The sequence below is a fragment of the Marmota marmota genome, unplaced genomic scaffold (genome assembly GCF_001458135.2).
Source record: "Marmota marmota marmota unplaced genomic scaffold, marMar, whole genome shotgun sequence".
Classification (NCBI taxonomy): domain Eukaryota; kingdom Metazoa; phylum Chordata; class Mammalia; order Rodentia; family Sciuridae; genus Marmota; species Marmota marmota.
The window spans coordinates 18,047,312-18,073,095 of record NW_025999842.1 but is presented as its reverse complement, the minus strand read 5'-3'; the positions used below and the strand labels follow the sequence as shown (position 1 = coordinate 18,073,095).

General features: G+C 31.6%; 1 long non-coding RNA gene across 1 annotated transcript in view; it reads right to left on the bottom strand.

The window, feature by feature from the left end:
- Positions 1–25,784, bottom strand: part of LOC125619139 — a 298,706-nt gene that overhangs the window by 190,523 nt on the left and 82,399 nt on the right. The window contains exon 2 of the long non-coding RNA XR_007350661.1: positions 23,517–23,621. This is a non-coding gene — a long non-coding RNA (uncharacterized LOC125619139). The remainder of the gene's footprint in view (positions 1–23,516; positions 23,622–25,784) is intronic.

Here is a 25,784-nt window from a genome sequence, read left to right as displayed (position 1 = left end):
CTGTCCAAATTGCAAGTTTATAATGGAAACCAGAGTTATTTCAGTGTGTGCATATGAAAAAAATATTACAGTGAAAATAAATAAAATATACCTTTAACAGATCTGTAGAAAATAATGCAGATTTCAAAATTTTTGATCATTTGAGACATTTCAGCTGTGGTTGAATTATATTGCTGGTATGTAAACTAACACCCTCCTATATAATTTGTGCTATATTCATAGCTATAGTCCTATTACACAGAATATATTAAGAGGATATTGCAAATAGTACAAACTGACAAATTAAGCACTCATTATATTTATGTAAAATTTATAAAGAATATAGTGTCTTGGTTCATTTTCATACATTTTATTTTGCCACATGTTCAAATTCACTAAAGGGTAACTATAAATTTTATTTCTCCATAACAATATTTTGACTACATTCGTATTAAAGAAAAAACACTCATTGAATGAATACTAAGCATATACTGTTTTCTTACCAAAGGGAAAACATAAATGAAAATGAACAGGATGAAATAATTGTTTGTTAATTATATATGTATTCCCAGATGTTGAAACCAATACATATACTTAACCAAAAGATACTGACTTCACAAAATAAATATCCTTTTCAAAAACCTTATTAGAAGATGGGGAAATGTGCCATTTATTCTAGAAAACTATTATAATGGATGTCATATTCACAGAAACTTTTGGGACAGTGGAGGGAAAAATAATAAAGTCCTTTGGGTGAAGAAAGAGGGCACAGGCTAAAAAGATCTTGGCAAGACCTCCAGCCTGGTGGGCAGGCTGTGCAACAGAAAGAAGGGTCAGATGCACAAAGAGGAGACCCGAAGAGATGGAGTAAAAAAGCCAATTAGTGGGTTAAAGGGTAAGAATCTGAGTTCTGAAACACAGGGGTGATAATATAGGCAGCTTGGGAGTGGATTAAAATAAAGAAGTGATAACAGTATTCACTTGAGAGAGAAGGCTGTCAAAAATGTAAATAGGAACAAAAAGTAAGACAATGAAAACAAAAACCTGACATTTAATCAAGGGTTATTGTAGCACAAATTCAAAGGCAGAAAATGTGATGGTTTTAGTTGAAATCATTAACAGAAGACCAAGGCAGATGGAAAATTTGGTACCAATTACAGGAAACCAAATGACTGCAATGAGTATAGGAAAATAACCCATTTCATTTCCCAATTGCTTTTCTTGAATAGATCATATTAGGTAATCAAATCCTGACATCCACAATTAGATCTTTACTAGAGAAGGCACTATGTTATTTAAAGCAACACATTAAAGATAAACCTGATATTTGACAACTCTAAGAACATGATAGTTCGGAGAACTACAATTAAACTAGATACTCCTAGTTTTTAGCTGCTAATTTCTACTCAAATATTTATAAAGTCAACCTTATATTTGTATTGCTTTATTCATTGAAATATTTTGTTAGTAATTTTTGAAATTAATACTTATAAGGAATAAATTTGGTCTTTGATCCATTTCTTGATATAAAATTAAAGCTATGCTTTATTATCTGCTTATGAAGGAAATGACATTTTTAAAAAGTCTTTCCTAGTTAGCACTTTAAATTTCACTGTATGACACTGTTCAATTATATTCAGTCAGAAATATTTCTCAACCAATGATTCTATCAAATATGAGAACATAACATAAAAAAGTCAAAAGTTGTAATTATAACTGTATTCCTTATTCTGACTACATCCCAGATATATTTTTATTCAACTAGGATTCTGATTATTAATGGAACAGCATATTTTTCAACTAAAATGATAAAACAAACAATTTAAGTAAGGTCAGTGACCAAGATAGCAGTGGCAGATTGTGATAAGGACATATGACTTAAAAATATTTAAAGCTATTATGCAACATATATGTATAAAGCAGTCTTAAGTGAAAATTTAAACATCATCTAAATAACAAATTGCATGTGATTAAAATTTAAACAGAACGTGATTTAAATGCTTACTTTTCAAAAGTCCCTAAGAAACCTCTCACGAAGTATGATTAAAACACAAATGTGAATGTAGAAAATCTAAAATCTAAAATCAGTTTAGATGGAAATTAAGACCACAGGAAGAAATGCCAAAGGTTCTCAGCATAACTAAAACTAGCTGGAGGAAAAAATGTGAAATAATTTATTTTTTCTAGCACCTCCTCTGACTCAGTTGCACAGGAATTATACAACTAGAAAAAAAGGGATTTTTTTGTTTTCCTTTTGGCAGTACTGGTGATTGAGGCCAGGGACACTCCACCATGAGCAATATCCCAGCTCTTTTTTTTTATTTGTTTATTTATTTATTTATTTATTTATTTATTTATTTTTTAATTTTGAGGCAGGGTCTCACTTAGTTGCTCTGACTGGAAATCCTCCTGCCTCAGCTTCCCAAGTTGCTGGGATTATAGACCTGTGCCACCATCCCCAGCAAAACAGGGAAATTTCTTGTACTATTCCCAAAGTATGTACCTTTTGAGTTGGAAGAAATATTTCACAATGGTATACTTAGGGTCAATCCCCTGGCCCCTACCAAAAAAAAAACAAAAAACAAAAAACTACAGACTGAACTAGTAAATATTGAGAACAGATTTGCTACCAGGTCTGTCAGAAGAGTTACTCTTTGAGAGTCAAGAGGAAAGGACTTAAAAATAAATAATTATAGAGATGATAGCCAAGTGGAATGACATTGTTACTTAATGGCTTTGTGTTAACAGTAAAGAGAGAAATAAGTGGGAGAACTTAAGAGCCCATAGGTGAGAAAACAAAACTCCCAAAATCAAAGACAGGTAATTCCCCTTCTCAGAAATATAATCTCTTAAATAAATGATACTTCATAATATTAACTGAAGACAGCACACATGAGCTACCCATTTTCCCTATCATGTCTAAATACATGTTATCACTTATAAAGTGAAGTATAAAATTAAAAAGTCAATAGGAAATGTTATCAGTAGTAATCAAGGTTACTATAAGAATAAAATAGAAAGTTAAAATAAAATTATTCTAATTGATTAAATTTCTTTCCCATGTAGACTTGGAGAAAACCTGTAATCTAACATTTTAATCAGAAACAAATAGCCATAAGAGCATTTTCTGATATTGATAAATAACTTTATAATTTTAAGAAACAGAAAGGTAAAAAATTAAGATGGAAAACAAAAAAAAAGATTAAAAAAAAACAGAAGAAAAGGACAAAGTTATCTTAGAAAGACTAATTTACAACGTGACTAAGATAAAAACGTATTTAACTAAAAGTGTAATAAGAAGCACTAAGGAGATGAGTAAAAACGATCAAAAGAATGACAATGAAATCAAGAGTAAAAATGCCTAGAAAGTGAGAGATACACAAGATTGAACAAGAATGTCCTATACACATACAATTGGAGCCAACAAGGAAACAAAAAAGAATAAGACAAATATTTAAAACTATAATCCAAGAAAATTTTCCAGATATGAAAGAAGATATGCCTTGTACTTTGAAAAGGTTCAAGTTGTGATTAGAAAAGTTGATACAGAATGGTCAACATAGACATGCGGTAACAAATTTATTACATTTTAAAGATAAAGGCAGTTCTTAAGATTTCTGGACAAAATGATCAAGGAATTTATAACAGAAAGAAAGGTATTTTAGAATAAGAATTCTTTAAACAAAACATACAGAAATATACAGAGAATTTTCAAAAAATTCAGGCAATTAAGTAAGCGGTCCATCAAACAAAGTCTAGTGAGAATTTTAAATGTATATGATCTTATGTCTAGGAACCTCATTCAACATGGAGATATCTACAAAATATCACAGACTGTCAATAAGCATTCAACATTTTTAATTACAGATCTAAGGTAGAAAACAAAATACAGCAAGACCTGTAGACAAATCTATAAGAATGTAAATGTTATGTGTACTGACAAAAATAAAAAATCAAACTGAATAATTGAAAGCAAGAGAGACAGAAAAGGAAATCAAATAAGCATATTAATCATTAAATTTAAAAACAAAATGAATTAAAAGAATGTGCCATTTAATGTTAAAAATCCAATACAAAATATACAGCAAGTGAGACAAAAACATAAGTCATATCAGTAAGTGTGAATGAATTAAGCATATTTATTAATAGGAAAAGATTTCCAGGTTGGCTTACAAAATAAAATTAAATGCTACACTGTATGCAATAGAAAAACCTAAAACAAATTGATTCAAAAATGTTAAAAGTAAATAGTATACCAGCAAATTGTGAAATGAGAAAGCAATAGTTGAAATACTAACAACAGAAAAAAACACAATCCAGTCCAGAATGCACTAAATTAGATTTTTTGAATGATAATTTTATAATATTAAGATCAAAATTCACAATGATATATGAGATATAAATTTCTATTCACCAAATAAATATTAACCGGTTACAGAAAACAGAACAACCAATGATGCTAGTAGAAATGGACAGAAATGTATTATTGAAAGGAGATTGGAACCCTCACCTTCTACAGAGAAGTGGAGAAAAAAACAAGGATATAAAAAAACTAAATAATATAAAAGATGATAGATAATATGTAGCTGACTGGTAGGTGATAGATAGCTAGAGAAAATTCAACTTCATATATGGAAAACTAAACGTTTGAATTACTCTAAAGACACCTGGAACATTTTTCAAATACTGAACATATATTTGACCATTATGAAAATCCCAATAAGCTCAATTAGAAGGAAATAATACAACCAGAATTACAATGACATGAAATATAAAAAATATAGCAATATTTTTAGGGTTATTCTAACTTCAATTTTAAAGCCCTTCAGTAATTACTTCTTGAACAAAAGGGGAGAGACCAAAATAAAATCACAGGTGTTTTAAAAAGCAACTTTAATTAAAACACTGCACATCAGAATTTCTTAGATTAAATTAATTCACTCATCAGAGAAAAAACATGAGTTAAATTCCTAATTTATACAATTAGGAAAAACAAAAATAAACCAAAGAAAAAAGCCAATATTGTAAAGTTTGAAAACAGAAAATAGTATAAATGCTAGCATTTGTAATAAAAATTAACTAAATAAGAAATCATTGGCAAATCTAATCACCAAATGGAAGGATGCCCAAGTACACAAAACAATAAATTGTGAGAAAGAAAGTCACCATTAAAAAAGGGTAAATTTAAAAAAAAAAAAATCCTTTCATTACTATGTACAACTTAATGAATTAAACTTGAAAGGCTAAACAAAATTGAAAATTCCCTAGGAAACATATACTGAAATTATGAACAAAAGAATTTCTACAGAAATATAGAAAATTATCAAGGAATTATGCCGTATACACATTATTGAGTCCAGATAATTCATTAGGAAATTGCAACAAACTTCTAAGGATAAAAATAAGTCCAATGCTATAAAATAATTCCAGAAATAGGGAAAGGAAAGAAATTTCCCAATTCTTTTTATTTTTGGAGGTGGGGGGAGGTGGATGGGAGATAGGTATACAAAACCTTGATATTTAAACCTAGAAATACAAACTCAAAATGAGTTAATATCTCTTCAAAATTATAAATAAATAGGCAAACAGAGTACAAAAGTACATATGAAAAAAAAATACATCAAAGCCAAGTGGCATTTATGCCAAGAATGCATGTATAGTTTAATATTTGGAAATCTATTAGTATATTTCATAGTGTTAATAAATGATTTCATAGTGCTAATAAATGTTAACATTTAAAAAATCACATAATTTTGTTTATAGGTGTTGAAATAATGAAAGGAAATTGAACAAATTTTACTGCCCATTCTCAATAAAATAAAAATGTGTGTGTGTGTGTGTGTGTATTCCAAAGTTAATAAACAACTTAATTCACCCACAAAATACTATAGACAATTACCTTCATTGTCAGTAACGGGATAAAAATTTTCACTCCTCTAAGAATAGACTCTCTTTTGAGATATTAATCAGTGAAATAAAAGGAAACAGAGGCATAATGATACAAAGAAGAATTAAAACATCCTAGTTCAATATTACATGATATATTATAGTATACATGTAAAATTCAAAATTTTTTCAATGAGTAAACTGAGACCAAAGATAAAATTCAGAATTGTAAAAAGAGAGATAGAATGAATATACACAAATTGATATACTACATGCATTCAAATTTTCAGTTAGTTTTTCTGTTACTAAGTACAATAAAAAAGAAACACTATTTATGATGGTTACCAAAAACAGAATTAAGTACTTAAAGTTAACAAGTAATATGAAAAATATATCTAAAGAAAACTTTAAAATATTTTCAGACAGAAAAGTAGACTTGAATAAATGGAAAAATATCTTTGTTCTTGTGTAGTTTGAATTAACATTATACGGAGATCAATTATCACTATGCTAATATAAAAACAGACTCTGTAAATATACTATGAATAATGTGTTTTCAAATCAGATAAATTTATTCAATAATTTTGTAAAAAAAAAATTTTGCTAAAAAGGCAGGAAAAAGCCATCAAAGGGACCAATAAAGAATCCCTAGCTCAAACATATGTTAAAACATAACTAAGACTGGGTGTTATAGAAGTATGAATGGCACCAAAGAGAATGTCCAAGGATAGACTTGAGAACATACATAAATTTTGTATATAAGAAGTTGGCATTTCCAATCATCACTGAGAAAAAAATAGGTACTTTTAAATAAAAGGTATTGCCAGGCACAGTGGTGCACGCCTATAATCTCAGTGGTCCTGGAGACTGAGGCAAGAGGATTGCTAGTTCAAAGCCAGCCTCAGCAAAAGCGAGGCATTAAGCAACTCAGTAAGACCCTGTCTCTAAATAAAATACAAAATAGGACTAGAGATGTGGCTCAGTGGTCAAGTGCCCCTGAGTGCAATCCCCGGTACAGAAAAAAAAAAAGTATTAATATACTGGATATCCTTTTGGAAAAATGTAGTATGAGATCAATACCTCAAATTTATCAGAATAAACTAAAATGGAAAATATATCTAAATATAAAAAATGACATCATACACATACTAGAACAGAATATGGATTAATTCCTTTATAACCTCACTATGAAGAAAGACTTTCTAACTTTTAGAAATAGTTCAGATACATTAAGGATAAATTAAACTATATGAGATGTTTCAAAAGAAACATTTTTTAGGGAAAACACTATAAGTAAACAGGAAAGAATCATTAAAGGTGAGAAAATATATGCAACATATATATTATAGATAAAATGTTCATATTCCAAAAATAATAAAAAAAACTCTGAAAAATGAGCAAAATACATGAACATAAACACATACAAACATCTCTAAAATACTGGTGAGATGCTCAAAGTCACTTAGTTTGTAAAACTGTGCAGAAAAAATAGGCTGATTAACCATTTCTCACTTATCAAGATCCACACAAATTCATAGCTTGACAATGCACCCTGCTGCCGAAGTTGTGAAGAAACCCATTCTCATACAATATCTGTGAGAACATTACTTTATACCACCCTGATGGAAGGGAATCTGGTGATATCTAGCAAAACCAAATATATTCTTCAGATTCAGCAATTCTACTCTTAGTCATTTATTCTAAGGATAAATTTCCAGAACTACAAAAAAACACGTGTATAAATATATTCATTGGAATATTAAACATAATTGCAAAATATTGAAAACACTTAAATTCCCACAGTTAGTAGGCAGTATAATTTTATAAATTACTATATCTCCAAACAATGGAGTCTTTTGCATCTATATAAAAAGACTAATGATGTCAGTAAACTTACAAGGAGTGATTAACAATGTATACTGTTAAATTTAAAAAATATCAATAATCATGTAAGAATGAAGAGAATAAATAAGAAATACATTAAGGGGGTTTGTCTGTATTCATATTGCTTATTTTTGCAAAATAGACAAAGGGAAAATATAATACAAACTAATGAAAATGGTTAACTAAAGATGACACCTAGGAACAAGAGAAAGAGAAAAAAATCAAACTTTTATGACCAGTCCTCAATATGTATAGCATGTGATATATGAGCACATAAACTCTCTCCAAAAATAAAAAATTTAATTTAAAAACACCAACACTGAATACATACAAAGACAAACTAATTTAGCTATATAGAGAATTTATAACATGAGTCCATACATGCATATACACAAATTAGCTAATTTTTGAACACAGTATTATAACTATGAACCCTAGTAGGATATATTTTAAAGACAAAAATATTTAAGTTTGCTTATTAGCAAGTTTGCTGTTGGTAGGAATACTAGTGTAGTGATTCTGAAAATATTTTGTGATTACTGTAGGATACATTAAATGAGTAAATATATTGATTATTGATGTTGTTAAAAGTCAGGATTCTCACTGTGGAAAAGAAAAATTCAAACCAAACATTGGAGAAACATGTGGAAGAACCCTGCAATATAGCTTTTAATATAGAATATATATATATATATTTTTTCTTGGTATGTACACACATATGTATATGATTATATACATATGCATATGTATGTTCAGTATAGGAAATATATGTGAACACACACATATACACACATGCATATGTGTGTGTGTATTTTTTTTCTAGTTCTATCCCATAAAGGTGCATAGAAATAATAAGCACAGCATGAACCCAAATCTTTGTTTCTAAATACAGTTTCCCACTGTAAAAAACAGGGATTCCTTGGGGCAATAATTGATTTCAGGTCATGGGTAGGAAAAGCATAAGGTAAACTGGGAATATCTTGCTAAAAAAGGAAGAGCTCAAAGATTGCTAAGGGCATATCAAAGGACACAGAGTTGAACATGAGGGATTTCTACTACACATTTTAAGGATAATTTGAGCATCCAAAAAACAGTAGTAACAGATGACAATATATTAAATATAAAAATAAATTCTTAAAAAGATAATGGTATTTTTAAAAATTAAAGACAGGAAAGGAGAGATTTTTTTCCTTAAAGAAGGTCATTTGCAATGTAAAATGATATAAATAGAAATCACCATTTTGCATACATTAATGTAATAACTGATTCATGAAAAGACCATCATGAACTAAAAATACTGAATACAATGTTGTTAAGAATAGGATATTCATAAAATCTTAAAGCTTCACCCAGTTATCTATTAATTGAAAGAGAAAATGTTACTTTTACAATGAAAGAATCTCAAAGACACCATTTTAATTCATCTTAATCATATAATTAAATAAACCACCTTAATTAATTAATAAAGCATTACCAATAATGGAACAAATCAATATTACATACTTCCTAATATGATACACTGAGGATCCATTTGGTATTAATGACAAAAAAAAGTTAAATCTGATTACAAAAATGTAGAAATAATCAATGGACATAATAGAAAACAATTGGCCTGAACTTTTCAAAAGTCTCAAGTCAGGAGGCCCAGTCTCTAAATAAAATATAAATATGGATGGGGATGTGGCTCAGTGTGCCCCTGAGTTCAATCCCTGATTCCAAAGAAAAGAAGTCTCAAGTCATAAAAGACAAAAAGGAGGAATATTTTAGATTAAAAGAGATTAGGACAACTAAGAGTATTGAATGATCCTTGCTTGAATCATGAGTTGAAAAACAAACTCTAGTCACAAAAATGCAAATCAAAAGCACAATGAGATATCATCTCACTCCAATAAGAATGGCTTCTATTAAAAAGACAAAACATAACAAATGCTGGCAATAATATAGAGAAAAAGGTAACGCTTGCACACCATTGGCGAGAATGCAAATTAGTACAGCCTTTAGGGAAAATGATAGGCGGTTCCTCCAAAAAATTAAAAATAGAACTACCATATGATCCAGCAGTACCAGTACTGGGTGTATATCCAAAGGAAATAAAAATCACTGTGTCAAAGAGACATCCATATTCCCATATTTATTGCAGAAATGTTCACATTAGCCAAGAAATGGAAACAATTTAAGTTTCTATCAATTGATGGATGGATAAAGAAAAAGATGTGGTACATACACAAAATGGAATACCATTCAGCCATAAATTTTTAAAAAAAAAATTCTGTCATTTACCACAACATGGATTGAATAAGAGATAACTATGTTAACTGAAAAAGCCAAGCAAACAAAGAACCACAGCATGATCTCACTCATATGTAGAATCTAAAACTGTTAATCTCACAGAAACTAAAGTAGAATGGTGCTTACCAGAGGTGGGGGAGAGTAGGGAAGAGTGGGGGATGGGGATAGATTAATCAATGGCTAAGCACAAGAAGTCTCAAGTGCTATTGCTTAATAGGGTAATCATAGATAATAATACACTGAATCTTTCAAAAGCTAAAAGAAAGAAATTTTGAAATTTCTCACCAGAAAGAAATGATGTTAGAGGAGATACATATGTTAAATCTGATTTAAACATTACATGGTATACATTACTATGCATACTTTTCATGTTTTTATGTATCAGATTAAAATTTTAAAAGTTGGAAATGTTAAATGCGAAAGAAAAAGGAAGGAAGGAAACAAGGAAGGGAAGGAAAGAGGCAAAGTAGAAAAGAAAATGAAACAACCATAAGGAATGTTAATTAGGTAATTGGGAAATTTTAAAAATGATTGATAGGTAATATTCTTCATTAGTGTTTTATACTTGGAATTTCACAACAGCATTAAGGTTATGAAGAAAAATATCCTTGTCTTTAGAAAATAGACACTGAAGTACTTACAAGGGAATTATCATAGTATTTGCAACAGATTCTCAAATGCTTCAGCAAAAATCTTTCTGTACATGTGGCAGACAGAGACAGAGTGAGACTGCAATTGTGGTAAATTGGTACAAAATGAGTTTAGATAAAAGACATGTGTCCATTATATTCTTTTTTTTAAAGTTCATTTGTAGGTTGGAAGATTTTTAGTAAAAACCTGAGAAAAAGAAACATAGTATTAATAAACAAAAAGTATTCATGTGGAAAAGTTTAGAAATTATTTTAAGATGCACAAAACTAAAAGTATCTAAGGCATCATAATAAAATTATAGTTGTTAATAATCTCTTATCACCTAAAAAATAATAATGAAAAAGGAAATATGCTATTTATCACATTGTTGTTTGAATATTTAAGGGATCTTAAGTAAGAACACACATTTTTCATATATTGTCCTCATCCATCAAATATATGTAGAAACTAATAAGAACGTTGATTTTGATACTTTTGAAATAATAGAATACCTCCAGGGATAGAGAATTTAATGATAGCAAAATCATTAGTTAACTTCCACCCTGGCATCAGGGAACCCTGGCTTCAAGCCTCACCTTATTTCTCACTAGATTGGAGTCACCATCTAACTTATGCAGATATCATTTTTCTTATCCTTAAAATGTGAATATGAGTACTCATTCCTAGTCTGACAAAAGGTAGGTTAAAAAATAAACATGAAATAAAACCACAGTATCTTGCCAAATTCAGAGCTCCATAAATGTTTCTTAAATCTGAATATAGCATTATCTCATAAAATAAATGATGTAGCTTGTTTTTGACACTTGAACTCCCTTATTTCTATATTAATGTAGCTATCAGTATTGTCTGTAAAAAAAAAAAACAAACAAACATGTTGGATTTCATCAGTATGCTCTTCCCAGCAGATATATCTTCACTTAAAATATATACAAAAACTTTACAAAGCTGTATGTAAACTAACAAAAAATTCTCATGCATAATTGATACCCAAATAAGTTTTTAATTAATGAATTTTCTATAAGAGGTGTTCAGCTGTCACATTGGTACTATTGAAACAAAAACACTATAAAATATTATCATTGCAAATAAATGCACACACCTATAATAATTTGACAGTTGAATTGCATTTCAATTTGGTAATTATTAGGTCCCATTGAAGAAACTCTAAATGAGTAGTTTTGCTTTTTACCAAAATATGCCCAGATTGTCCGAACAAAGCCTTTTATACATGAGCAAAGAAAGTTAATAATCTATTGGCATATTTTGAGAAATGACATTGCAGAAGAACCCACAGTCCCCTTTTATAAAGCGAACTAAAAGTTGCTAACAAGTCACTTATCATACAAAGAGGACCAACAATTGAAAAGTCTTCCCCATTTTCAAAGTTATTTTAACGTTTAAATATGGTGTTAAAAAGGAAATACTGTGAATGAGATAAGAGAAAATTTCCTAATTCACTATTTTTACAAAGGACTATGTAAATAACAATCTATTGAATCAGAGTCAACCAGAGCATTTGAGATGACTGAGCTGAAGAGAAGACCCACTCACTCATTAAACACATACCAGCCAGTTCTAACCATGGATTTATGTGAATGTTTTGTTTTATAATTGAGAAAGAAGATAAATTTTTATTGGGGACCAGAAGTCATCAATTTCGTGTAGACAAGAATGATGAAAGAAATGGCTTCATTCTGTGCTTGACCCATTTGGGTTCCAGAGGTAAAAGTGAGGAGGTGACAGAACTGTCCTTTGAGAGATTTACTGATTTTTAGAAGGTCTAAGAGACAGAAGCTATTGGAATGTTTTCAGGGAAGTCTTCTGGTAACTCAGTCAGACATAAGTACACCTTTGGGTTAGGGAATGAGCCTTTCTCCCTACTGTTTCCCCCATTCTGTACTTCTGTGATATTCAGGACTCGCAGCTGTGTGGAGAGGAGGGTCACTGTCAGTAGAGACAGATGAATCTTTGTGAAGTAGCTTTATGAAGATTCTATTAGTGTAGTGTTAACACAGGAGAAAAGGAATATCTGGTCACGTGGGGAAAAAATAGAATCATGAATAAATGTGAGGTCCTCAGATTTACACCACATGCTGCCTCTAAGTCAGTCTTCCTAAAAGTATACTATTATCTTTTTTAAAATTGTAATCAAAATCTTTATATATTTCTGTACTATAAATACACATTCTGTTACAAACTTCCAAAATGTGATCTCGAATAATCTCCATTAATTCTCTATAAGAATCTCTATCAGAGATTCTTATAGAGAATTAATTAATTCCTTAATTACATTTGCAACTGCCTCTCTCCTCCCAGTTGCATATCTTGATTAATGTATATCATATTCTGAACTTGGTGTAGTCACCTGCATCCTCTGCTGCCCTTCTAAAAACAAGGCAGGTCAAGTGCATTAGTTCCATAAACACCTCTCAGACTTCAACAAAGAAATCTGGATCTACTGACTCCTCCCCAAATCTGAAATAGGTTGTTCATATTGAGGTATTCAGATATTAACACTACAACATTTTAAAAGTATGGTGTGAAACTTCATGATATATACATATTGTTTGGAAACATCTGCCTTCTGTCATCTAATTTTGTTCGTCCTTTGTATTTTTGTCTGGCTTTCTCATTTAGAAAGTTGCTTCCTGACTGGTTCTGTGTTGCTTCCATCTTTACATGTCCCACAGAGTTAGTACAGAAAAGTCCTCTATAAATATTTTTGTTGGGTCAATTGGTTCATTTATCCAACATGTATTAAGAAAAAGATATGGAATATTTTGGGTGTTGACTGTAGCACATTTTGAGATGTTACCCATTTTCCTCTGTTCAGTCTTTTTCTTTTTTCTTTTTTTTTTCAGTTCTAATTATAAATTTCTAGTAATGATATAAAATAAAAGAAGCAAGCCATAGTTTTTTTTTAACAGCAAAATATTTCCCAACTCACAAGCAAAATTATCAGAGATAAACTGTTCACATTCAAATCCTCTTTCAGGTAATATCAACAATAAATATATTACTAACCAGACTGAAAACGGATTCTACTATCTCAATGAGGCACCATAGTCTTTTATTTTTTTTCCATTCTCCATAATGCAATATCTTAAAGAAATTTAATAAAACAAAATAAAATTTAACAAAACAAAATTTCAAGGAAATCTGAAATCTCAATAAGCCATTTATATTTATTTTTAAAAATGTAATTTCACATACTAGAATAAAGATTCTACTCTCCCAAGATCTTCTTCGATTAGTCAACTGCAATGGAAGAAAGACTAAAATGTTTTGCTTGGATTTTTGCCTTCTTAATCATTAAGGATCAAAATTAAAGTTATTACATTAAAACCATCAGCTGCTCAAAACCCCTATTTCTACAACACAGTGAAATATTATTTGGAGTTTTTTAGAACTGATGATTAATAAATATGTAATCATAAGATTTTTACTTTAATATTTTCATATATGCATCAGAAAACAGTTTTCTCTTTTTACACAAAATCTTGCCTTTCTTTTATTATTTTATGCATAGATTTATGAAGCCTTATGTCACAAAAAAAATACAATAGGAAGGAATTTCTTTATATATCATTAGCATTAGATATCAGTCCAATGTTAGATTCAACACACTTCAAAACAAAACAAAACCAATAAAAACTACGGACCCCCAACCTCTAGGGCAAGAAAAATTAAGTAGAAAGGGTCACCTCTGTTGATTTTTAAAAAACAATATATAAAACTGCACGGATAGAGCAGGAAAGAAAAGACTTGATTCGCATGACCAGGGTGAAAAGAAAAACAAACATTACAGTTGCAAAAACATATATTCCATAACAAGTTCTTAAGACTCCCAGGTGCAACATCAGCAGCGCTCCAGTCTCGATTTTTATTGTAATCTTGTGGCTTTTTATTTGTAACTTATATGAAAAGAATCATATTGATTGGGGCAGATTTAACTCAGTAAAACCTATTCTACTGAGATTGTCTGTGCTAGGTGATTTTATCAAGTTCTCTTTTGGTTTCATTTTCTTCCTCATCCCTATTCCCAGGGGAGGCTGCAGCCCAGCTTGCAGAGCAAATTGCCCTAAATTGAGTTCTTTCTCTGGCATAGACAGGGCTGCCTTTGGCTCCTCGGCTTGAAAACTTTATGCATTCTTTTTTCCTTCTTCCTTAACAATCCCCTTCCCTTTTTCCAATTAAAATGGAGAAGTTTGCACCGGTACCTGCTCCCAATTAAATGAATGCTGCATTACCAGCCGCACTCCCGGATCTTCTTTACCCTCCCTTCATTAGCCTTATTCCTCTGAGGCTGCCTGGCTGTCTGCCAGGGACTTATGGCAAGAATTCAAAATCTTGCACACTTTATCCCCTCCAAATCATTCTTGAATATAAGCAGTCTGCTCCTTAGGCCCAGCATGAGAAATCCAAGAACGTGTTCAAAATGGATAGGGGGCTGGGAGGGAGAAAAGAGAAAAATGATTTATTTAAAAGGCTAAAAGCCTATGCAAAAAGAGACAAGCTAAGAGAGGTTAAGCTTCCCAGTTAATTGACCTTAGTTTCTTTTTTAAAAGCCTGAGTAGGAAGATCAACAAATGACAGTTCAGTGGCCTTCCTTTATTTCTGAGTTTCTTCATGCCTACAGGAAGTACATCATCATCTTCACACCTCAGGCATGCCAACACCCCAACTCTCAAAATTATGCACCATGACCGAAAAAGCCAACCTCGGAAGCTTAAGCGAGTGTATTTTTTTTTTTTTTAAGATCAACATGGAATTTTCCAACAAATGTGAATGCTATGGGGCCATTGCATCAGCTATTCTCAACTGACACTTGGAATCAGTAAGTATGCATCAAGCTGTCATGAATGATGACCCAAGTGTCAGGACACAGAATAAAATGGCCATTCTGTGTGCCTCCACTACTCTCTGAAACTGCAAATTCCATTTACAGAGCCTCTGAACACACTTGAGCAAAACATATGATCAAATCTCTGTTCTGGCACATACTATATGACCCTAAGCAAGTTATTTAGCTTCTCTGAGGATTATGCTCCTCATTTATAAAATGGGAATAATAACTGAACCTAACACAAGATGCTGTTTTGTGGATTAAGTAGAACATGTACATCATTTAACACGATTTCTGGCACATGGTACATAGTTAGCCACAGTAAACTCCTATTATTATTGCTACTAGTATTAACACTAAGCAAAAATGTACCATATGATCTGACAGAACTTTTGGACCCTTTCCCAGAATATGGCAAGGGCTAAGGACAACTTGCAGATGATTTTTAATTTTACAAAATTAAAAATATGAAATTGGATTTTCAGAAGCTGACCCTTGTTTGGCACAAACCCCAACATAACTATGACATCCAGTAAGTTCAATATTAGAAAACCTATTATTTAATGGTAATTATAAGTCATCATATACTTCTAGTACCCTAGGAAATACATCACAATTACTAACATTATAACAATACTTAATATTTAATGATACTTAATATAACACTTTAAAACAATCTTCACTGAACTCAATTTGTTTGCTGAATTAACATAGAATGTGGTATATTTCCTAGAGAAAAACTTCCAAGGCATGCTGTAAGCCACAACTTACCACTTATTAAAAAAAAGTGAAAATATACAAAAAGCTACAATTATCAAATCTTTTTAAATGATTATATTGATTAAAAGACTGGACAAAAAAGTATCTTTCCAAAAGGGGATGGATATTGTAAATGAATTTTTGCTGTTTTTATCTTCTACATCAGGCACAAGTCCTACTGTGCATGAGCTGCACAATCATTGTCTGACTCACAAGATATACACTGTATTGTCTGAGAAATTCAAGGCAGAAAACATATTATCAATATAGAAAGCTATTTTGTAAATAGGTATTTTTTATTGATCAAATCCAGATCAAATTTCTCACAAAATTTTGCACAATTGGGCTGGGGATGTGGCTCAAGCAGTAACGTGCTTGCCTGGCATGTGTGGGGCTCAGGGTTCAATCCTCAGCACCACATAAAAATAAAATAAAGATGTTGTGTCCACCTAAAACTAAAAAAATAAATATTAAAAAATTCTCTCTCTCTCTCTCTCTCTAAAAAAAATTTTAAAAATTTTTGCACAATTAATAGAAATGCAAACATTGGAATCCCTAAGTAAAAGATGGGCCTGGAATATAAGTCTGGAATTATATTCCAGGCCCATCTTTTACTTATTATATGACCTCTAGAAAGCTATTTATCATACCCCAATTTCTTCAATATAGATGCAATATGATATTCTTGTAAGGATTACATTTTAAATGGCTAACTCGAGGCATAAGAATTTCTCAACTTTTATCATTATGATCTTCATTATCATCATCATTCATCATTATTGTTTTGAAATAATTTTTGTTAATTTGATTATTGTCAATTTTTAAAAGGTTAATTATGAAAAGAGGAAAAGAACCTGAAATACTAAATGAGATTTTTGACATGTATCAAATATTAGTGGAATGGCATTGAACCAGTAGAGGTAACACAAACATACTGATCTAGATCATACATATTAGAGACCAACTAAATGGGGATGGTTTTTCAAAGAAGGTTCTTTAAAGACTGGGTTAAGAAATTTACTATACCCAGGAAATTATTTAAATTATTATTTAACAAAAACACAACATCATAGTCTAGTACATAAGGACACACAGCAATAGAAAGATACAAGATGTAAACTCAGACTTGTCAATTCCAGTTAAAGGTCTCTTTTGCAGGTGATCTCTATATACATAAATCAGAAATACCATGTTACCTGAGGGGAGAAAAGACTAAAATAAAAAGGTATGCATTTTAAAAATATATTAACAAATACATTTTTAAATTAGAATAGTAATTTTTAAGAAAAATATTATTCTAAACCTAAGTGTAACATGTTATCTGCTTGAAGGTACCTTCCAGCTATAGATCCTGTCTTGGTTAATAGCAACACCCTATCAGAGAAACCAGAGAGCCATCCTGATATTTTTCCACTCAGTGAGTCACCCTATATTAACAATTTCATTGTCTATATCATTGACCAAAACCAAATAATACTCTCAATGTTTGCTGAGTCTGTCAGGTCTCCATTATCTCATATTTCAACTACTGATAAACTGATCTTTGTCTCAACCCGATCTTTATCTCCAGATTCTCATCAAAAGGATCTTTCTAACACAGTCTAAATGTGTTACTTCTGCATTTCAAACCTTAGAACATAAGTCAAACACTTTTCAACTTGGGCCCTAGATGCTTCACCCTCTCTGTTCTTCTCCCCAATGCCCACTTTCATTTCCAATTCCCTCTGTATATCAGCCATATAATTTTCCATTTTTTGTTGTTATTTAGCTTATGTTATTACGTTATAGACTCCAGTCTGTAATGTGCTCATTTTTCCCATTTAGCCTAACTACTTATCATATGAATGTTTGAAAAGAAATGTCTACATAAATTCTATATAGACACATGAGATGAAGTTTCTGTCAATTACTGAAAAAAATGTGTGTTAAAAATCCTTGTGGGCTGTGCATTTGTCAGTCTTTCATGTAGTTCTGTCTATCCATTATCTTTATATGGTTTAAATAATATTATTAGGTATATTCAACTTCTTCATCTGCATATATATTTTATTATAGTTTGGATATAAGGTGTCTCCTAGAAGTTCATGTGTGAGACAATACAGAAACTCTCAAAGTTGAACTGATTAAAGTAGGACAGCTGTAACCAAATCAATAGATTAATCCATTAGAGGAATTAATATTTAAAAAGGAGTACTGAAATGGGTGACAACTGAAGGCAGGTAGGGTGTGACTTAAAGAAGCAGGTCACTGTAGTAGTATGTTATATATCAATCGGGGATTATATATCTTGTCCCTGGCTCTCTCTCTCTCTCTCTCTCTCTCTCTCTCTCCCTGGCTGCCATGAGTTGCTTCCCACCTTTCTGCCATGATTTTTCTGCCTCAACTCAGGCCCAGAGCAATGAAGCTGACCAACCATGGACTGAACCTCTGAAAACTTGAGCCCAAAATAAACTTTTCCTCTTCTATGGTTATCTCTTTCAGTGATTGTGATGAAAAGTTGACTAATACATACGTATATTTGTATGTTCCATTTAATTTCACGTTGGCTAAAGATCTATTCCACATGAAATTAATACTGTGATAGTACCTATCTTTTGATTATTATTTATCTACCATACTGTTCATGTCCTTCTACTTTCATCATTGTTATGTCTGTTGTTTATTTTGGTTTTTGCATTGCAGAGTAAGACTAAAACCAAGGCTTTGTGCATGCAAGGCAAGTGCTCTACCACTGAGCTATATCCTCCGCCCTTTGCTATATCTTTATATTTTCAGAATGAATCTTCCAATAGCATATAACTGAAATTTTAAAATCCATTTTGACCATTTTTGTCTTTAAAGTTCACTCCATTTATACTAATTGAGATTATTGTCTCTTTTAATTTATTTCATTTAACTTGTTTACAGACTATTTGACTTTACTTTTGTATCGACTTTTACTCCTCCAGGTCTTTAAGTCCTTCAAAAACATTTTCTGAGTAACGGCAGTATTGCAAGCAGTATTCTAGATATTCAGGTTAGGTATGAAAGAGATAGATGACACTTTTATTATCAGGAAAATGGTATTCCACTGGGAAGGGAGAGACAGTGAATAAGTAAGCAAGTGAATAATAATGTAGATAGTAATGAATAGATATATATGTAAAAGTTGTTTTCAATTATTGTCTTTACTCTTCTCAGAAATTCATTTATTTGTCCCCATGTTTTAAAAGTTGCTTTATAAAGGGTATTTCCTTCTATTTCCCCTCTCCTAATCCATCTGCCTCACTAAGATTCTCCTATACTGATTCAAATATTACTATCTTCTGACTTAAAACCTTCAACATCTCCCTCATGGCTTTTAAGCCAAAAAGTCTTAGCCTCACATTCATTATCCTCTCCAAAATGTATTTGGCCTACTTTTATTAATATTTATTTTTTAGTTGTAGTTGGACACAATACCTTTATTTACTTATTTTTATGTGGTGCTGAGGATTGAACCTAGGGCCTCACACGTGCTTGGCAAGCACTCCACTGCTGAGCCACAACCGCAGCCCTTGGCCTACTTTTTTATAGCACTTTCTTCCACTTATCCTTATATATCTTCTATTCTCTGACCAAATAAAATAGTTACTTATAATTACCAAACACACTTGTTCTTTCTTTCTGTTTCTTATTCCACTTATTTATGCTTTCACATTGGATTCTTTCTTCTTTTCATCATTCTTCAAAGCACATATAAAATGTTACTTCCCTGCAAAATGCCCTTTCTTGATTCCCCTCATTTGTGAGGGGCCCTCTTTTCAATTATCATAGAACTATTTTTTTTTACCCTTCTAACAGGCACCATTATACTTTCTCACTTATAATGTGAATTCATTAATACCAGGATATTTTCCTTACTCATTTTTATTTCCAAACAATGTCAATGTCCTGCACATAACACATTAGTAGTAATTAATTCTTTAATTAAATTAAAATTGCGTCTAAGCCTGACCACTACTTTATATCATCCATATTAACAGTAACAGGCAAAATTGCCAGTAAATGGACAACATATGAAAAATGATATTGCTTCATTCTTGAGAAAATTATTTTGACAAGTAAATCCACCTCAAATGATTAAACATGCTTAGTTAAATTCTAAAAATTAGGTGGACAATAAAAACATGTTGAAATATAATCTGTACCTGTAGTTCAAGTGAAGACTAAGAGTATATCTTGCTTGTTGGGAATGGAAATGATAAAAAAAGAGGGATAATGGAGTGAAGGACAAAAGGAAAAGACTGGAAAGTTATTACTTTAGGTATAGAATGTTAAGAGTTCCTTGAAAATTTAGGCAAATTATTAACACATTCATTGAATATTTTTCAGAAAACTTGCATGGATAACCCATGCTATATGACAAGCACCATGCTAAGCCAGAAAGTACGAAGATGAATAATATTTAATATTTGCCACGAGATGTTGGGACCTAGTGGGAAAGAAGATAAATAAAGAGCTAGAGGAAAATATAATAAATGTAGGGATAGAAGGATATGTGAAGTACAACTGAAGAATTCAGGCAGGAAGTTCTGTAAAGATTTCAGGTGAATTAGCTCTAGGAGTGAGAAAACAGTATGAGAGGTGGAAAAAGCAGACTTTCATGCTTTCAGAGCAGTTAAGCCCTCTTTCACTTGCAAATATTGTAGTAGTAGATTGATAATATTAAAAATGGTTTTAATGTCACACTATGGAAGTATTGCTATTTTTTCCATATATGGCTTTCAAATATTTTATGAACTTCTGATTAATCATAAGACAGTGGATGACTCTATTTATTTGTTCCTCATCCTTTAAAACCACAATCAACTAACATCCTTTAAACTATAATAAACTAACAGTGAAGTAATTGTATTTAATTATATTTGAGACAGAGTCTCACTATGTTGCCCAAAATGGACTTGCAGGCTTCCTGCCTCAGCATTATCAAGAACCATGGATTAAAGGAACCTGCCACCACCCCCTACTTAAGAACTTTAAAATTTGTAAACCCAGAGTATAAAGATAATAGGAGTGGAGAAGATACTAGATAAGACACCACATATTCCTGAATATCAGAATGTAGGTAAATAAATAGTAACCTGTCCAGTGAGCCAGATAAAACTGAAACCTCAACTTGAATTAAAAGAGGCCAACAGGAAGATGGAAGTTTTACTTCAAAAATCTGAAATATCTCAGGATATGAAAATACCAGGTATCTCTGAATGTGAAATGTTAAAAATGGGGGTGGATAAAGGTATGTATAAATCAAGATTAGTTGAATTTTTTTCTGGAAAAACATTTAAATGCTATATTATTTCCCTGACTCCAATAAAAGTTCAGAGGTTTACTTTCTGTGTAAGTTTATACAGCAGAAGGCAGTTTATTGAGTAACATGACATGAGAGAATAAAAGGCAAATAATCCCTATACTGAATAGTGAGACCTACATCAATCACTATGCTTCTACTCTCCAAGTAGAGTGGAAAAGGCCTTTAAAGAAACTGAAAGACCCAGGGAATACATATGTATACCTGAGGTTTGTGCTCTCAATTAAAAGGCCACATTACCACTTCCTCACATTATAATAAACCTGACCTGTTAATCCACCTCATTATGAAGACTTTCCAACAAATTATTAAGGCCTTACTCTTAAATGTAGAGAAATAACTAAGAGTAACTCAACAGGTACAGAAATATTTTAACATGAAAGGGAGAATCCAAAATTTAGAAACAGGAATATGAATAAGGTCAGGTTTCTGGATAAAACACTAAAACCATGATACAATGAAAAGAAATCTTCAATTTTTTTAGGGAAATTGTTTTCAATCTAATATTCAGTAGCTAGCTAGACTATAAATCAAGTATAATTCTAGAATAAAGATATTCTGGTATATTCAAGATAACAAAAAATTTACCTCCTATTTATTCTTCTCAGGAATCTTTTATATAATGAACTTCACTGAAAAACAGTAAAAGAAGATGAGAATTCAGGAAAAAAAAAAAAAGGAGTCAGCCCAGGAAAAAAGAACAAGACAACATTTCGGGATGATGGTGAGGCTTTTGTGTCAACCCACTTTGCACTGACTGAAAGTGGAGAAGGGATGGGTAGAGCACTGACCTAGCATGCATGGGGCCATATGTTCAACTCCAGCACCAAACACACGCACACACACACACACACACACACACACACACATAAATATATAAGCAGAGAAAGTTATATCATAGACCAGGAATGCCTAATATGCTCAGTGAAATATATATGTTTAGTTAAAAGAAGAAAAAAAAAATAAAAGAAGCAATTTTTCATTTTCAAACAAAATCTAACCACACGGAATTAGTAAAATTTACACTTTTATCCAAATTTAGCTAATTTGTCTTTTGGACTTTTTCTAGTTTTCAATCAAATAAACACTGATCAAAGAGCAATGGAATCTCAATAACTGATTCAAAATTTACCAACATACCTATGATATCACCGTCAGAATCCCTAGAGATAAACATGTGCACACATGTGCATGTGCGCGCACACACAAACACACACACGCATACACATATACACATAATAGTAAATCTTTTTCTTTATTGAGAATAATCATTTTTTCTCCCCAAATTAATGCATCCTATAAATCGAGAAATAATCATCTTAACAATGTTTACATAGTACAGATCTCACCTTATATTCAACAATACCAAAATTAATTTCCTGAGGCCATTAAGAGGTCTAAGTTATGGATGTAACTACTAGCTTAACTAGTAATTCTTCCAAAGGTCCAATCTCCTTTTGATATAATAGTAACCCAGAAACAGAGGGGAGACCTGACTTAATATGTTTTTAAAAATAGATAAAATGAATGCTAGTCTGCAAGGAAAACTTTTCACATGTGAATAAAGGTATGTCTGTAATCTGATAATAGTTAAGCTACTTTATAACTACAGTGGAAAAGAATTGTTTTTTCTTCAATGTATTAAATTTCTTATATTTAACTAAAAGTCATTTTTATCAAAACAATTTCTGGGCAAATTATGAGCCTGCACACATTAAACAATATCAAGAAAGATATTTTCTAATCTTAATCAAACTTTATCCATCTGTCCTCAATCTGGAAACAGTGAGTTCATTCCATTAAGTAACTATGTTCTGAAATAGTTAAATCTAGCATTTAAAATCACTTTTGAAAACAACAGGAAAATTGTCCTCATTATTTCACTGTACTCACATTTTTTGCACAGGCCCAGGACATAAGGAGTCAAAACCATCTTTGATGCCTTCTGACAGATTGGAGATGAACTGGATTCCATAGGGGAGCATTTGCCAAGGACATCTAGAAGCCAAATGACAAAAATTTAACATCTCTAGATTCTGTTTGTGCAGACAAGGAACAACACTGAGTATTATAAACTCTGAGTGTATCATCAAGAGAATCAAGTCCATTAAATACAGCTTTACTTTGTTTCAGAATTTCATCAAAAAGCACCCTATCCTGAGTTAGGTTTTCTATAGAAAAAACTAACTCCTTTATGTTTGTGGTGGCCTCAGTTTCCATTTAAAAAGGGACAAATCTGAGGATATGTAGACTTCTTAGGGAGCTTATATTCAAATAATTAATTAGTTTTAGAGCTAGAACTTTAGCTCAATGACAAAAAGAATATTTTAAGGTCATTGAACACAAGGCTTGGGACCAGTATTACTAACTTGTAGTCAAATATCTTAAAGGCAAAATAGAATCATGTAAAATAATGAACCTGAGCCCCTACTTCACAGCATATATGAAAACTACATCAAAATTAACTAAATATCTAATGGTAATAGGTAAAATTCTAAAACTGTTAGAAGAAAAATAAAGGTAAACATTTATGAACATGGATTTCGTAAGATATAACTTTTTTTAAAAATCTAACAAAAGAAAAAATAAATAAATTTGACTTCCTCAAAATTAAAGGCTTTCTTCAATAAAGGAATACCATCATAAAACTAAATTGAGGGCTGGGTATGTGGCTCAGGGGTAGAGCACTTACTTCCCTGGCATGTGCGAGGTCCTGGGTTCAATCCCCAGTACTACAAAAAAAAAAAAAAAAGAAAAGAAAAGAAAAGAAAGAAAGAAAAAAAGAAAAAAGGAAGAAAAAAGAAATAAAGACTTAACAGCTGAATAGAAAACTTACAGAATGGGACATATACATTGTAAATCATGCAAACAAATATAACACAATTGCATGAATACTCATAGAGGCCCTATTCACAACAGCCAAAAGGTGGACCTCAACACCCATCAACTGAACAGGTAAACACATGTGGTGTATCCATACACTGGAAAATTATTCTTCCACACAAACAATGAAGTACTAATACATATACAGTATGGATGAACCTTGGAAATATTATGCTAAGTGAAAAACAGACACAAAGTTTACAAAATGAATTAATCACATTTATAGAAAACATCCAGAATATATAAATCACAGACAGAAAGCAGATTTGTGGTTGTCAAAATCTAGGAAAAGTGAGAGTGGGTAGTGATTGCTCAATAAATATGGTATTCTCTTCTGAGAAGATGAAAATACATTGGAGCAAGATAGAGGTGAATGGTAGTACAACACTGTGACTGTACTAAATGCCACTGAGTTGTCTACTTTAAAATGGTTATTTTTATATTAGATGAATTTTAGCTCAGTTTAAAAATAATCATACACAAATGTGTCCTTGACAGTCATCTCAGATGGCTGTAGGTCCACACAAATGAAATTAAGTCACAGTGAAAGAAAATAGTTAGGTTTTTTGGATATATAAGAGATCATTTGAGGGTGATAGAGAGGTATATATATTGGAAGGTCAAATATGTAGCTGCCTCTGTGCACGGGGTGTGCATATAATTTTTAAGAATATGAGCATACATACTATCCCATTTTTTGTCTCTCTATACTAACGTGTCACATTTATACTCAATTTAATTTATTCTCTTTCAGAGCCATTATTGACTCCTGCTGAGATTTAGAAGAGTAGTTTTGGCCACCGCCCGCGCCTACAAGGTAGGCAGACCTGCAACCGACCCGCAGGCGTGGTAGACATATCACTCCAGTAAGATTGGCAGCCATTATGAAGTCAAACAACAACAAGTGCTGGTGAGGATGTGGGGAAAAGGGTACACTTGTACATTGCTGGTGGGACTGCAAATTGGTGTAGGCAATTTGGAAAGCAGTATGGAGATTTCTTGGAAAGCTGGGAATGGAGCCACCATTTGACCCAGCTATTCCCCTTCTTGGTCTATTCCCTAAAGACCTACAAAGAGCATGCTACAGGGACACTGCTACATCGATGTTCATAGCAGCACAATTCACAATAGCAAGACTGTGGAACCAACCTGGATGCCCTTCAATAGACGAATGGATAAAAAAAATGTGGCATTTATACACAATGGAGTATCACTCTGCATTAAAAAATGACAAAATCATAGAATTTGCAGGGAAATGGATGGCATTAGAGCAGATTA